Source organism: Haliotis asinina, chromosome 14 (genome assembly GCF_037392515.1).
Source record: "Haliotis asinina isolate JCU_RB_2024 chromosome 14, JCU_Hal_asi_v2, whole genome shotgun sequence".
Lineage (NCBI taxonomy): Eukaryota > Metazoa > Mollusca > Gastropoda > Lepetellida > Haliotidae > Haliotis > Haliotis asinina.
Window position 1 is genome coordinate 40213566 of NC_090293.1, and position 16895 is coordinate 40230460.

At 39.9% G+C, this 16895-nt stretch overlaps 1 protein-coding gene across 1 annotated transcript in view; it reads left to right on the forward strand.

Annotated features, from left to right (window-relative positions):
- The first annotated feature begins 1008 nt into the window (after positions 1 to 1008).
- Positions 1009 to 16895, forward strand: part of LOC137261920 (FMRFamide-related peptides type HF-1-like) — a 65798-nt gene continuing 49911 nt past the window's right edge. The window contains exon 1 of the mRNA XM_067799738.1: positions 1009 to 1057. The gene's annotated coding sequence lies outside the window, so the exon portion shown is untranslated. The remainder of the gene's footprint in view (positions 1058 to 16895) is intronic.

A 16895-nucleotide genomic window follows, 5' to 3' on the forward strand; every position in this document is an offset into this window, starting at 1 on the left:
GTACTGGCAACCTTAAGAGAGTATCTGTTAGCTGTCCACTACTCTGGGGTAGAACATCCGTATATCGGTTGCCTTGAGAGTAAGGTTTAGTTGTCCACTACTCTAGTATCCACTGTCCCTGAATGTGTCACCTTAAGACTGTGGCTGTTAGTTATCCGCTACTCTAACATACACCACCCTTGTATCGGTCACCTTAAGAGTGTGGTTCTTAGTTATCCGCTACTCTAACATACACTACCCTTGTATCGGTCACCTTAAGAGTGTGGCTCTTAGTTATCCGCTACTCTAACATGCGCCACCTTTTAATGTCCGCTTTGAGAGTTTGGCTGTTAGTTATGCACTACTCTAACAAACACTACCCGTCTATTGGTCACCTTTACATTATGTCTGTTAGTTATCTACTATTCTAACATACACACCCTTTTAATGCCCGCCTTGAGAGTGTGGCCGACAGCTGACCATAGCTTAACACACTCTAGTCCTCTACTTCCCAGCTTGACCAGTCGTCATAATCAGATTATTTAGCGCGTATCTTTCCAACAATATCCCTCTGAAGAATTCAAGTCCTTGTCAAGTGATCGCTTCGTATCGCGTGTCAGCAAATCGAATCCCTCTCCTTGCAGCCTAATTCAGTAGTGGCCAGTTTTCACTTCCCGTTAAGACATATCCTTCGTCCGGCCACCGCCCAACATTTGTAAAATCTTAGCTGTGGGAGACCTCTCCAGATGAGACGCCCTTTGCCTTAATGTTTGACCATTAGCACCAAATGCTTACCAATCTGAGTGCGGGGTAGTTTTTTAATAGACAACTTGGTCCAAACTTTGTGTTTACAGTGTATTGTGTGCTTGTGACGCTCCAAGACTCCTTGCGTCATCTGAACCAGCCAATGGTGTCACATATCGCGATCGCACCGTCGCCCGAGCTGTCCACGCGAGGAGGCGAAGAGCCCCAACCCCATTCGTCGAAGACGAGCATAAATTATCCGTGTTTAAATACCATCCCGCCTTTCCAACGTCCACTTCCATCAGACCCGGGGACATATACAGACAGCACACAGGTACGTGTAGATTGCACTCTATTGACTCGACTCTCTCGGCTCCGTCGACACTTCTGTCATACACCGTACGTCAATATGAGCAGGCATTTGCGACTTTCCGTGCACTTTGCTAAGGTACTCTAGCGTGTAATGTCGCTGTAATCAAACCCATGCTTCATATGATCCTGAACGTGGCTTCATTTTGTGGGAAATATTAAAGCTTCTCTTTTTGAACATGATCGTTGCAAGGATTGAAAACGTTTATAATTGCAAACTGGACAAAACCTTAGCTTAACGCCTCTAGCCATTGCTTAACAACTTGTTAATTTGCTCCACTTTGATTGATCAGCTGACAATTGATTTTTTTCACGTATTTAGGCTTAATTATGATGTGTTGAAAAATTAACACGTAGCATGTGTGCGTCTAGGTGAAATTGAAACACTTTTATTGGTGGTTTGGCATCATTGTTACGGGTACAGTATATCCAGAGGGGATTTACAAAATTGCCAGATCCTGAACAGACGCCTTCATAGAACGTTGTCAGTTCCCGTCACGAGAAGCACACGTCGGTAAAGGACGCAGATTCATAGTGATAATATCGACTCGCGCCCTAGTGTTCGTGCATGTGTTTCCGAAGACTGTAAATCAACATACTGGCACATTTTCTCTTTATTAGGACATTAAAGAAAATGACGAAACGAAGCGAGGTTAACGTTTTTTATGAATTTTCCAGTCTAATTTGTCTTTCTGGATTCTCCGGTCTCACTGATGTGCTCATCAAACAGATAATGTAACTTTTTTTATTTTCCAACTGACACGTGTATTTTGTCAAAGATAATTCATTTCTGTGGATAGGACATTCATCACTTTATTGTTGGGACAGCTTATTATGTGGTGATAAGCTGTTGTGAATGTCTACTAATCACCTTTCTGATGTCAACCGATGATCAATGTACTTTCTGTGGATGAGCTAAATCAACCCACGATCTAATGTAAATCATGTATATTTCACTCTGGAAATTGCAATTTCGTGTACATTAACTATCATCTATGCCGGAGGCCCGCAATGTGATCACTTAACGGGCTTGTAATTGTTTTAGTATCATCTGAAACTCTGGTAACTTTTAGTCACACTTTAAGCCGAACCACCGGGAGCATTATTAATTACATTCGTCACTTATCGTCACACTGTCAGTTACAAGAAACTATTAAGAGTTATTTGTGACGTTAAACGTCAATACTGAAAACTCTAGAACGCAGCAGTAACAGGATTTAACTATATAATTTGAGTGTCGCCGAATCTAAGATTGCATTTTTCATCATAAGCAATGTAACATGTATCTCCTTGCTGTTTAGAATCGTTTGAACTGAAATGCATAAACATCGGTTCTGATTGCCACCAATCCAATTATGCGTAAAGTCTTCATATCTGATTGTTCTGAAAACAATACTTTGAATCCACGTGAAAAATCGGAATGACGATAACAAAGACACCTGTAACAGTAATTTTTACGAGTATTGCGTTGAAGGAGAACAACTTTCAACAGTGAAATAACCTCTAACATTAGTCATAATGAGTTAGTACGATGTACTTCGGTGAAGTAGTAATTCACACTCAGAAGAATCCGTTTATATTCACGTGGACATGGTGAGTGTGAAGTTGTATTTGATTTTATTGTGCTCTTTACATTTAGCGTATATAAGATATATTTCCGTTTGCTTAGTTTCTTGCAAGAGCTGGAAACTGGAGCGGTCGGTGTAAGTGAGCCTGCTCAACAAATAGCTAATGTCGTGGACGGAAATTAGGTTTAGTCTAGAAAATGAAGGGCAGTTAATATTGCAAATGAAGAACCGCTCTTAATCGGTTCTTTTCGATTGCAATATCTATATTCCAGTGGGACATTTCATGCCATATGCTGATTTCTGAGGTGATCAGTTGATCGGATAGCCGAGGTTAGATGTGCGATATGAGTTGATAGGGTTGTGTCTGATGATTTATATACTTGTCCAGAAAATTGGGTATCTCGCATAACAAGTGAGTTTCATCATAGCTGTAAGGCACCGTACGGATAACAAACGTTTAAAAATTAGTTGCCTTAAGCATGTCCGCCATTATTTTGTCCACATGACAAAAGATTTTAGTGGCCGCAGGCAAGCAGACAAGCACTGAAAGAGAATGTTTCAAACGTTCAAGTTTATTCAGAGAGTTGGTTTTCGTTTAGTTGTTGTGTCAGATTCTTAGTTTACTGAAACGTTTCACGATGACATTTGGCTTTGATAAATGTTATCAACAATACAAAACAATTGTTCTGAATTTTGTTTTTTAACGAATTTGACAGAGTGGACTATTTCCGCCTGCTTTTGTTGTTAACACTACCCGGGTATGTTCTGGGATCTATATACACTTCAGCTTGTCTTCACCCTCTCCTCCGGCATGGAGCAATGATCGGTCTGTCGAAATGATAGGTCTTCACGCCTACTATTTCCTTTGAGAAAACACAATTTACGTTTATCCTTCACTTTCCTTGACTTTGTTTCTTAAATCCCATTATAAACCCTCGGCTTTGATCTTCTTACGCGCTTCTTTAGTAAGGGTTTCTTTTACCAGCGCTATATTTAGATTTAAATAGCATCAATACAGAGTGTGTATCCCGTCCTTTGTTTCACAGAAGTGTATCTTCAAACAAGTGGAAACGGAATACATGTTGAACTCCTTGAAATATGCATTGTCACACACACGTGGAAATAAATACATTGTCTTGAATTATTCACATCGTGCTTTCTCTTCATCAAATATAATAGTGATTACATAATACCCACAGTAATGAAATGTTATTAGGATTGCAACTGACATTACGGTATTTACCCGCGCGTTGTGTACTTGCGGAGAGCATTATTGTAAGCACTTGACAATGCATGAAAAACGTGACGTCCCTACACCAGGTTAGTACAATGCAGTTATATTGTTTGCAATACGCTTAGGTAATGAATTATGTGTACACAAGACGAGCGTGAGAGAGAATTCTCACAGTGGACAAAACTGCTTGACGCGGCACTCGTTATGGGTTGTCGGCAGTCAAGACAATACACAGGCACCTAGAGTACAGGCACTAGCAGAGTCACTGAAAGCCTCATCAAAACGGCCTCTGCAGTAATACAGACATGGACGTTCTGTTGTTATGGGGGAATGAAACTAGTGGCGCTCACATCAATAGCGAAAACTTGGTTGCTGATAGGTTTGACTGATTGCAAAACTAAATAAAGGTCTTCTCCACCTTTTACTTGTGCGATCATTAGGTTTTGATGATAAAATTGTGGGACCTAATGAGTCAGCTACACCTTCGCGGTATGGAAATCCCAACAATTTGAGGTAATATTCCTTAAACATTTTTACAGGCAACAGGTTGTAGTAAATGCTAATCCATTCAAGATACACGACAGACTTTCGTGTATTTATTCTATATCATTCCAGTAATGGCACCTTCACAGAAAAGATTTGCTTTCATCTGGAATTTGCGGGGCGAATATCTGTATTCCAGTGTTCATATACTCTGTTACTGAGCAGAAAGACAACAGAGGTGACTGGAGGCGTGTCACAGTTCACCGTAACGCTTATCTTTTCACTGAAAACAGCATGTCAGAAGTCATGAACACAACTACCTGACATCCTGTTAGTTGTGCATTTCGATGCACTTTAAACCAAACTCATTTCATCTTTGCAAGACAAAAACAATCCGTGTACCTGACATCTATGAAGATGAAGCGTCCGGCCCAAGAATGTTGTTGTTCTCCTTACCGAGACTTGTAGAGCCCTTAACATCATCAAGTGGTCACATCACCTTGCCTCGCCCACAACAAACCAGACAGCAGATTGATCTTGATGTACATCTGACTTATGAAGCCTCATATCCACATCAGATGTTTGTTAAAATCTACATTCACATCCAATATGTGCATCATGTTTCACTATTATTTATAGGATTGGATTTGGCCCAGAATAAACTGTAAGTTCTTATGGTTTCCATATCAGTGGTACTTATTAAAGCAATATTTGCATTAAGAATGTTTGCTAAAATGTACATTTACTTCTGGTCTGTACATATATGCCCAGAGCTAAGTCCACGTTAAGCTGTTGCTTTATTTGTTATTGTTGAGTCACACCATGTGGACAGATGTTGATCAATGAACCGTAGTCACATCGATATTATCTGTTCTCTATCAATCTAACACCCATAATTAGTATGGTTGTAATGAGTATGTTAAAGCACGTAACCCGCTATCTAATTATCAGCGATGTGAAAAAAAGTGAGCTCATTATAAACGTAATACCAGCAGGTGTCAACAGTCAGTCACAGATGTCAGCTGTTTACTAATTAGGTATCGCATATAATTTATTTCTTTGAGAGTCTAATGAGAATCAGTTATAATCAAAGACAGTTAGCATTATATAATAATTAGCGCAGGACTTGATGTGGTTATCCCGTACTATACATCTGAACAACTTCAGAGAGACACCATCTCTCTGATTCCTACAATCCTCATGCAGGGGGACCACGGTGTAATAACCATTGACCAGATGCCGGTTCAACTCCGTTATTATCCCTTATTGTGGGGCGTGATGGGCGAGCGGTCTAGGGCGCCTGACTAGTAATGATCAGAAGCCGGGATCGAGCCTGCTTTTCTTCTCTCTCATAGTCGGCACAATCCCTAGTGTACAGTACACAACCCTGTGCACTTGAAATAACCCACGAATCCGTTGGTATATGACAAGATGGTGGCCACATGAATACGCTCAAACACCCAGTTACGGGCACAAGAATGTGTAGTTAAATATGGACAAAGTATTGTGAGTATATGTGTCCATGTCCACCCAGCTGAGAATGGATACCTCGTATGGGTGGGAAAGCCACATGAACGGGGTATGTCTAGCGGCTGCAAGACTTAAGATTGATCATACGATGTGCCGTTGAGGCTGACATCCAATGATCGAGGGAAAAAGCAAAGCACCTGTGAGCAGCCTAGCTGGGACTCGGCGCTATATACATAAATTATAAACATAAACATAAATAAAACATTGAAACACCACTGACACCACTGACACCACTGACACCACTGACAAGATACAGGCTCAGCTCCCTTATTGGTGACTTTGCTCTGCTCTACTGAAAATATTTGTTTCTTTAATATTAAGTGAAGCAAATAACTGTGTTTGCATACAGGCAACTACTCTTTCAAGATTAAAAATAAAAAAAAAATTGTAACGAATAACGACACTATCATGTCTTCATGTCTATCACTTGTACAAACACTATCAGTCAATACTACATGTCTATTACTTGTACAAACACTGTCAGTCAATACCACATGTCTATCACTTGTACAAACACTATCAGTCTATACTACATGTCTATTACTTGTACAAACACTGTCAGTCAATACCACATGTCTGTTACGTGTACAAACACTATCAGTCAATACTACATGTCTATTACTTGTACAAACACTGTCAGTCAATACCACATGTCTATCACTTGTACAAACACTATCAGTCAATACTACATGTCTATTACATGTACAAACACTGTCAGTCAATACCACATGTCTATCACTTGTACAAACACTATCAGTCAATACTACATGTCTATTACTTGTACAAACACTATCAGTCAATACCACATGTCTATTACTTGTACAAACACTGTCAGTTTATACCAAATGACTATTACGTGTACAAACACTATAAATCTGTTTGCATGTCTATTACTTGCACTAACACTATCAGTCAATACCACATGTCTATCACTTGTACATACACTATCAGTCTATACTACATGTGTATTACTTGCACTAACACTATCAGTCAATACCACATGTCTATCACTTGTACATACACTATCAGTCTATACTACATGTCTATTACTTGTACAAACACTGTCAGTTTATACCAAATGACTATTACGTGTACAAACACTATAAATCTGTTTGCATGTCTATTACTTGCACTAACACTATCAGTCAATACCACATGTCTATCACTTGTACATACACTCTCATTTTATACCACATGTCTATTGCTTGTACAAACACTATCAGTCTTTACTACATGCCTATTACTTGTGCAAACACTATCAGTCTTTACTACATGTCTATCACTTGTACATACACTCTCATTTTATATCACATGTCTATTGCTTGTACAAACACTATCAGTCTTTACTACATGCCTATTACTTGTGCAAACACTATCAATACTACATGTCTATCACTTGTACAAACACTATCATTTTGTACCACATGTCCATTACTTGTACAAACACTATGATTACACGATGCCATTTAGAAAGTGGTCAAATGCAACATATGTCAAATTTGAGATTTTACTTTCCCATTAAAGTACAATTTCTAGTACATTTTTTGTTGAGTCCCATCCGGGATTCGAACCCGCACCCTCAGAGTCAGGCACAATCGCCAGTACACAAAGTCAGCCGCCAAGCCCGCTTAGCTACCGCGACTTCTACTCTCAGTTTATATCGCATGTCTGTTACTTGTACAAACACTATCATTCTATACTACATGTCTGCTACTTGTACAAACACGATCTGTATATACTACATGTCTATTACTTGTACAAACACTATCAGTCTATACTACATGTCTGTTACTTGTACAAACTGCATCAGCCTATACTACATGCCATACCACTTGTATATGTATTACCAGTCTACACCACATGTCTCATGTACATGCACTATCTGTAATGTCATCGTACACCGATGGCACGGTCCATTGCTCATATTATCAATCACGGTTTAATTCAGTATTGACTATTTACAGAATATAACTATTTGGTTGGAATAGTGCATACGAAATATCGGTAAAAGAACATAAAGTGACAGATGAAATATGTGGAGTAAAGAATATGAACGATTAAGATATTAGTCGTTTCTCTTTGGTCATCTAAATTCGGAGAAATGTGTTCGGATAAAACAGCAGATGACATGTTTGCTTAACGAGTAATGAAATGTACCTTCAGCTGGAACTTCAGTGACTCGCACAAAAAGGCTTTGGTGCCAGACAACAACATCATAAGCGTTGGCAGGATTCAAGCAAAGCCTTTGCCAACAAATATCCGTTTTAATTACTGGACTGAGTGCTAATAAAAGCTGGACATCGGTCACCAAGACCTGGATAGAAAATGAAGCAGAATCTGATTTGTCATTATTGGTCGTCGTTCAAAGACAAACTGTTGTATCCATTCCTCTATCAATTTATTTCAAAGCTGGATTTAATTACTTTCGTTTAGAGAGGACGTTTAGGGTTATAAATCCTCTGTCAGTTTTGACAGATGTCAATCGTTGGGATCGGAACATTTCCAAAAGACATCTGAATCTAACCTTATATGGTAATGTGTGACTAAACGGTAAGCCTCGTATCCGATTCTCAGAATGTCCACTCAGACAAAAAGAATTACTGTATTGTACACATTCCATTAGTTAGAACTGAGGTTTGGTTTTCGACTGTATTCCAGTTGTATCAAAAGGTACGGCACTCACTGATGTTTACCCATGAATGAACCAAATTGTGTTTTAAGTTAGTAAAATATACTATCCCGACTATAAGATAATCATGTGTATGTTATGAAGCACTGCCAAATAGTGGTGACACAATCATGCTCCCCGAGGATAGATGTAGTTCTGGTGAAGCGAGGGAGAATCAGAGTCTAGAACACGGGCTATCTGAATCAGGATTGCAGAAAGCCCCTTGTCTGAACACGAAGATGCTGCCACTTTGCACTGCTCGGGAGGTACCAAAGTAATGTGCGTTCTGTTTGACAACTGTTCTCCCGGAGCAGTGGGATATGATAGCAATGGATGTGAGTCAGTTAAGTATATTTCGGTCTTAAGGACTTTACTAGCAGGGCAGGACTCCGAGTGACACATAGGTAACCCCCAACCTTTCATTCTTTAAATAGGGCTTACTAAACCTCTGCAGATCTGCAAAATTATCTCCATAACCGTCGAAATGTAGTTGTTAGCTGTCCATTAAATATCCCCCTATCTAAGGTATTTAAACCACTAATATTGCAAAACCAGATTTGACAGTGAAAGTGTTAAGATTTGCATTACGCTTTCGCTGAGTTGACAACGCAATGCATTCACCAGGGAAATAGTAATGATGGTATATAATAGTGACTGTCAATTTTATCTTGTTATTATATTTCGATTTCGGAAAGGTTAAACTTGAGAGAACGAACGAACTAAATATCGTTGCAATATAAAGCGCAGGCTGTACGTATTCTTAGCTTTGTTTTTAGTGAGTGTTTTTTCTTGACCGCTACTCTGGTTTTGATGTCTTCATGTGACAATATTTAAAACTCAACAGGTTGAATAAGTATGTGCTCATGCCAACATTATATAAAGTAGCATGTTTTTAGTAGACACCCGCTGAATGCTACACTGGCAGTTGTTACACGTGACACGTATAGGATGTGAGATGTGCGTAACATAAGGTTTGCACCTCGAGGTCGATGTTCACTTAACAACTATTGGCGAGGCGTAAGGTAAATATCACATGCGTTTTGATGCCATAGAGACAGACATCCAGAGGTCTTCAGATATATGTATATCAATTTTCACAGTTGTATCTGAGGAAACTAGACCTGTAGATCCAGCAGATTTAATACAACACTTTAACAGCCAGTAGTGTTTTTTAGAGTTAGGTTTGCAGAACGACGTTGAAACTACAAAAAGTTTATTAGTTTCTGTTTTTAGTTGGATGTAGCTTCATAGATATGGATATTTGAAATATGAATCCGACTCTTTGTTTGACGTATAAATGCGTATTTTCCTTTACTGAAGCCAAAGAATAAAAGTAAAAGCACACTTTCCAGTGGCATATAAACATTATTATGGTAACAGTGCACTCTGAGTAAACGCCAGTATGCCTATAAAGGGTTACAGAATAGGAGCATATCCCGCTCAGTTATCTAAACAGGGAGGAAGAAGAAAAATCTTCATGCATGCCTTTGTAACTACTCCACTCCGCGAAATTAGCGATTCTGTTTTTGATAGATTTTACCTGCTCCAAACAGTTGGACGTTTTGTCGACGACCACCTCACTCGCACTGTGTTCTGTAAGGACTTTGAAGAGGCCAACTACATTTTGAGCGTTACGTATAATAACGACTAAAACCATGCCACTCACTTCTGTCATCACCTGCGCAACACACGTGTATCATGATCCGCCCCGTCTACGGCTCACCTGTACCAAGGAAGTCCCAAGGGATGAACTTCAATGTTGGCGGATTGTCATCCAACACCAAATGTAACATGAAAACAATCTGCCAAACGTAAATCATTTGGCGGTCAGTGTTCATATGGACCCCGTGGCATTACTGGAAGTCAAACACTGCTAGTGTTCACTAGATGGTGTTCTTATCAATGCTGTCACACGTCTGTGTAACACTTTAGGACTTGAGGTCATTAAATAATGACAAACACCTCACCCATCATCAGTACAGATATATGGGCAGATCATGCAATATGGTTGACAATCATTAACGCTGGCGAATAAACTTTAAGAAACTGAAGGTGGATCCAGTGTTTCAAGATGTGAAAACATAAATATAGAAAGGTTGTCAAAGGTTGGCGCCGAGGTCAAGGCTCACGCAAATACAATATGGTCGATTCATGGACTGGGGGGATATCAATAAGCGATTTCCCGTCAGGCATTCTTCTATTGATGTCACGACACACAGAGTTTTAGCTGACGTCAATCATTGAATAGTGTCAGTTGTGTTGTCATTAGATTGCTATTGACCTTTATGTGCCGCCAATAGATGGTCATACAAGTTGTAGTTTGTGTATCTATGATTGTCGCAAACTGGATGATGAAAAGTAGATTGTGTACTAATATGGATAGATATTGGATTTTACTTATGCCAGAACTTCTCATCAGGCCAGTAGGCGTGTAGCTGACGAGTTGTACATACCCTGCAGCAGAGTTTGCCGATGTCCGCTTTGCCTTCCCTACAAAGTGTTGACCGTCGCATGTTTCCGAAGTTGAATTTTCACGTATTATATATCGCCGTCAATCACTGCAACCCTCTCGCACAAACAGAACAGCACAGGAACTGTTTTTTCAGGGAACATATCAAGACAGACGTAGAATCAGCAACCGACTTTGCATCTAGCCATATTTCTCACAAAGCCACAGTGGTACTTTTCATATAACCCAGACAAACCACTGGCTGATGTGCCCATACAGAGATATTCCGCTACAGACACAGAAAACTATTTTCAAAGTTCTGCGACATCTGCAGTGTTTGCCTTATAGTGAATATCACGGTTTTGTTTCTCAGACATATTTCTGTGTTCTACTCATACTCAACTAAACCCACATGAGGACTTATCAGATGTTAGGGACGTACACCACATTGATCATCTGCTGCAGTATATCCATGCATGTGTTCAACCTCCTTAATAGTAAATCATTAGCAGTGACAACTATGACGGAATAATCTGACCCCTGTCTAAGAGACCCACGTACTGAGATTACGCTGTAGAGCAAACTTGTAGTTATAGCACTAGAATTGTTCCCACTTAGTCAAGGCACATGCCTTTTAAGAACACCACCTACAACATCAGCAGTTGTCATGTTTAGAGATATATCCAATCACAAAACTTAAACAGCAACCTTAACCTTTTGGTGAATTTTCGTGTGGTACGAAATCGACTCCTCACTTGTGGATAATGTAGAATGCCTATTTCTGGTTTCACCCAGTCGTGTCAGTGTTAGAAGCAATATGACCATACTTGTGTAATTGATGTAAGATACATGTGGTGACCGGTGTGGTACTCTGACCATCTCCCTGTTCACTGTACATACTATGTTTGCAAGCTTTGCGAAGGGGCCTTCAAGAACGGCTTAGGCTGAATGTCAGAAGTTGGCAGACACACGGACACGTCTCCGCGTTGTAGCCGAAGGCCAGCTAATTGTACTGCGGTTTATTGGGCTGTATGTCTGTGTGTAGAGTGTACACCGGAACCTCGACGTTGTCGCGGATGTTCCTGAGCACGATGCTGTTTAAGAGAAGTCATGGAGACAGTTGGTCGAGGCTGGAAATAAAACAGAGTTTGTCGTTGTACAGACTCATTACGGGATTTCTACACGCACTCGTACCATGCTGTCAACCCGTCTAACACCAGCCACACAATGGTAAGATGGTCCGCTACGTATCGTGATTAGGGCGTTGTCGGACCAATATTTCAGGATATGTCACTATCACCATTGCAGCTTTATTTCTGTTTTACAGGCTCTTGGAACGAAAAGACGTTGAATGATATCTCGAATGTACGTAATCTTAGAAATAGAATGTATTTGCTCATATTGATGGAGTGCAAGAGGCTGGACTGCTAGCTGGTGACAATATGTTGGAATGGGAATGTGTCATCATTCTATGGTTTAATTGAAATACAGAAATACGACACGTATTTGCTATTCGATAGACATATGCCATTGTTTATCCATTAGTGTTCTGTATGACAGGATCAGAAATCCGACATTTATGTATAGTAAGATAATTATATAGGACAAATGGTATACAGTAAGATACAAATACATTGCTGAACTTGCCGTCATTTTTATTCAGTGAGATATAAATACAACAATTTCCCTGTGCAACGACACTGTTTACCGCCTCAGATTGCCGTTGGCTCAAAACAAACACTGCAGAACTGGAGGTTAGAGAGACGAAAGGAAAATAATAACATAACATAAAACACTGGTGTATCTCGGTCATTACACACTTGCACCACAACGGATTTGATAGACGACAGAGCTGTTCTCATGGAGGGAATTGCGATATTGTTGTTCAGTACAGAACCCTGTTACTGTTGCATTGTTGCCCGTGTTCTACAGGAAGGTAGAAAAAAACAACATTGTTGTTCCCTAGCAGGGAAATACGATATTGCTGTTCAGAAGGAATGGCAGAAACATGACACGTTATCTAGGATGGGGATAGATACATGGTATCGTCTCTCTCATATTGTAAGGGAATTATAAAACTTCATATAAACAGCTAGCCTCATGTAACTGATTTACAACGATCATTTAGCTGACAAACTTGCTAATGAGCAAACTGATATATTGTGACTTGAAGTAGTAAAACGTATTACGACTGAGGAGATTAATTAAATGTTCCTTTAATGTTTTGAAAAATATATCTGAAGGATGAGAGTGCACCCTTTTTCAGACACACGTCACCTAGCATTATTACGAGCTGAACTAATTGTATAGTTGATGTACTTCACCATTAAGGAGATTGCTTGAAGTAAGATTCTGTTGAAAATACTACGAAAGACATTTACAGCTATGATATTGACCCCTAAACAATAGTACAGCAAACAACATATGTGCAATATAGATATTGCACTGCTCCGTAATATGAGCATTCCTTCATTATCTCAGCATCGTGTCACTGACAATGTCAAATGAACGTATATGGCATTTACTTAATGAATTACAAAAACTGTAATACGTTCTATCGACATTCCCGTGTTTCGACTCACAAAAACTTTGCATCGACATTTCTATGATGTTCTGCTTCATATTTGCATCACTCTTGTGACATGGCCGGAAGGATATTCCTCATGACTGGGACAAGACAGATGAGCAAAACACTCTTGTGCGCTGCAAGCTTCTAAAGAAATTAATTATGTGGCACCAAATTTTATACAATATCAGAATATAATCTTAAACATAGGGGATTTATGAGGACGTTCAGTACGAATCCATCTGACTTGGAAAGGCGATCGAAAACCTTCATGCACAAGAAATATTGAGCACATTTAGTCACAGTGGTTCACCGTCAGCTGGATACGTAGTTGTGGGCGAGTGATGGGGTGGGATTTTATTGAGGTTGGTTGCTAACTGTCTCTACCTTATGAAACACAAAGGGTGTCTTGTCCTGCAATGAATTAATATATAACCCTTAAATATGAAACCGCATATATATGAACCATACTTACGTACGTATACGGTACGTTATAAGGACCCACTAAGATGGTGGCACTAGGTTTCAAAATAAATATATCGTTGGGATCAAAACACGACAGCAACGAATTGCATCACTCAAAGCATATTAGTAACACCAAGTAAGAACCACGGGATTGGTGCCAATAAAATAGTCTGTCCGTGTATGTTTGTGTACGTATATGTCAGCGTGTGTCTGTGTATGCTTGGTTGGGATAGGGGTCTTTTTTTAAATCGTTTTCTCTTAGCAATTTAGACAATTTGCAACAGCGGAACAAACACGTCTGATGCTTTTTATCTGGAGAGTCACAGGTGACTGTAGTCAGTGCATTCACTAGGTCCCAGAGCACCATCTATAGCAACAGCATGGTACTTTCAGAAGCCGCCATTTAAACAGAAGGATTGGTATGTGATTGTGACGCAGATCTAGACAGGCTGTTATAGGTGCTGTTCTGATGTATCGGCATCGTCACAGTTGTCACACACGCAGACTATCGCATTACTAACGATGTATTAAGTAGGTTTTAGCCACGGCTGTTGCTTTGCTGCCAATCGGGTATGATTATTCAAATGATCCAGCAGGGGGGTGCAAGGTTGTGGGCGGGTTTCTCCCATTGGAAGAACCAGCATACATGTGCAAGGCAACTGAACGGCCCAACATTGTTGTCTTTCAACTATAATCTGTTCTTCTGAAGCATGTGTAACATCAGCACTGTTCTGAAACACAATGCACAGTGGATCTCGTAGTCTCTCACCCTACATACAACACGAACGAGACGAAATGTATCGCCGCTTTCAACTGAACATTTCAGGGACTAGATTCGCAGTAAGGAAAGACGAATTTTGCTCTTTCCTGCAGTTTCGTTCCGACTATACAATATTTCTCTCATTCTTACCCTCAGTTCTGCCTCCACTTGAATCCAGGCAGTGCTTGACGCAACTGGTGGACACGTGGTAAGGTGATCCCTTCACGCAATGTCTGTCTACTGAACACGTGTCGTCCTCTGTTGTAGCTGCAATATGCCATCAGTCATCGCATGATGTGTCAAATGTTACGTACGTGCTTGAAACGAATAATGACATTTACACATGCTAAAAATAATCCGTATGAGTCGTATCAACTTCCGACAGATGCACAACATTCAACCTGTACGGGCATGTCAAAATATGAACCAGCTTGTGGCTGAAATGCATGTAAATTGATTAAGAATGCAGGAAGAACGCCCAAGCAATTCACTACCAACACGTGTGCCCCAGTGACGCTCCTTACTGCTCCGTGTGTTATTACTCCGGGGTCCGTGGAACAAATCTGATTACAGCCCAGAATATCTAAGGGGCAGAAATTTCCGTCTTGACTGTGAAAAAAAAAGTGACGATACGGGATATAGCCACCGCAAAGGGGCTAGGATACATGACCGACTTGTTAACCTACTCAGTAAAAATATGTAACATGTCAAGCAGATGTTTCAATGCATAGCCTCGTCGAAGTTGTAAGAACACCAGTGACGCTGCCTTAAGTCCGACCTATCTGTCTAACTCAAGGCTATCTGCACATATACGTCAGTTATTTCCATAATGGTCTTTTATTGGTAAACTATTATATGTTGTCATGTTTTGAATATGTTTCTTTTTAAGTCCATTATAGTGTTCATGTTTACGGCAGCTGTCGTCTATGTACAGATATGATGTATTGATGTTCAGTATTACTGAACTTCCGGTCCAGCATGAATTTACTTAGGACATAATATCAGTTGGAAATAAAGCCCAGTGGATGGAGAGGATATATTGCATTAGTATCGTTCTCTGAATAGTTTAGACATTCATGCTCCTTTATATGTTTTCTGTAAGCTGATGGATTCTTGGTCTGCGATGCCGAGCAATTCCTTTCAGGTGCAACATGAAACTAGTTTTGTTAAGTCTCGACCATCAAGGACACTTGGATGTGACTCTCAATTCTTATGTTCGGTAACCTACTGACGCTTAAAACTATATCTGAAGATCCTCTCTTCCTCTGTACTGCATACATGTTTAATTGATACGTTGATACTAAGAATATGACGCGGGCATGTTAGGGTGATTTGGGTTGGCAGTGTCTGGAATGTTCTCCACATCGCAGGGCCCGCGTTGCAGAGGAGTGGTTGCTTTCCAATTAACGTGATAACCGGTTTTCAAATCACATAAGGATATGTGGGTTTAATCAAGTATATAATGGTGCTTCATTAAACAGATCAGAAACTCACTGAACCGGAAAACATGACATTTGGAGCTCAGGAAAACAATTTTACGAAATTAATAATCTACATTGCATTCTCTTTAAAAGGTCATTCACGTTATCTTCTGTAGACAGCATAAGCGCATAAAACTTTAAGAAATGTTGTTTTATCATGGGGTAGTCATCCGTATCAAGTCCACGGGCTGAAGAATAGGGAGATCTTGCCTTGACTTGGAGGACGTTATCAATCATTGCTGGAGTTTAAACAAACCAATTTCAAGCTGCTGTGTGTTTTTGTCACGGATACTCGGCGGCGTTTCAGCTGAAATCTGAGTTCTGTGGCCATTATTTCTTACCCAATAGAAATTAAATGTACATGATATATTGCTGGACGTTTTCTCGTCTTCCCCATGAGGGGGGCAGAACAAGGCATTCTGTTAATGTCGACTCATAATCACATTGTTTTCTTTTTCACTCAATTAAATCCTCATTTTCACAACTTCTGAAATAGTTTTTAGTTAGGTGCTGAGTTGTTCAAACCTGTCGCTACTGCCTGCACTATTTGATTACTATGTTGTCTTCTTGTGTGATTTATAAAGTCATCGACACGACAG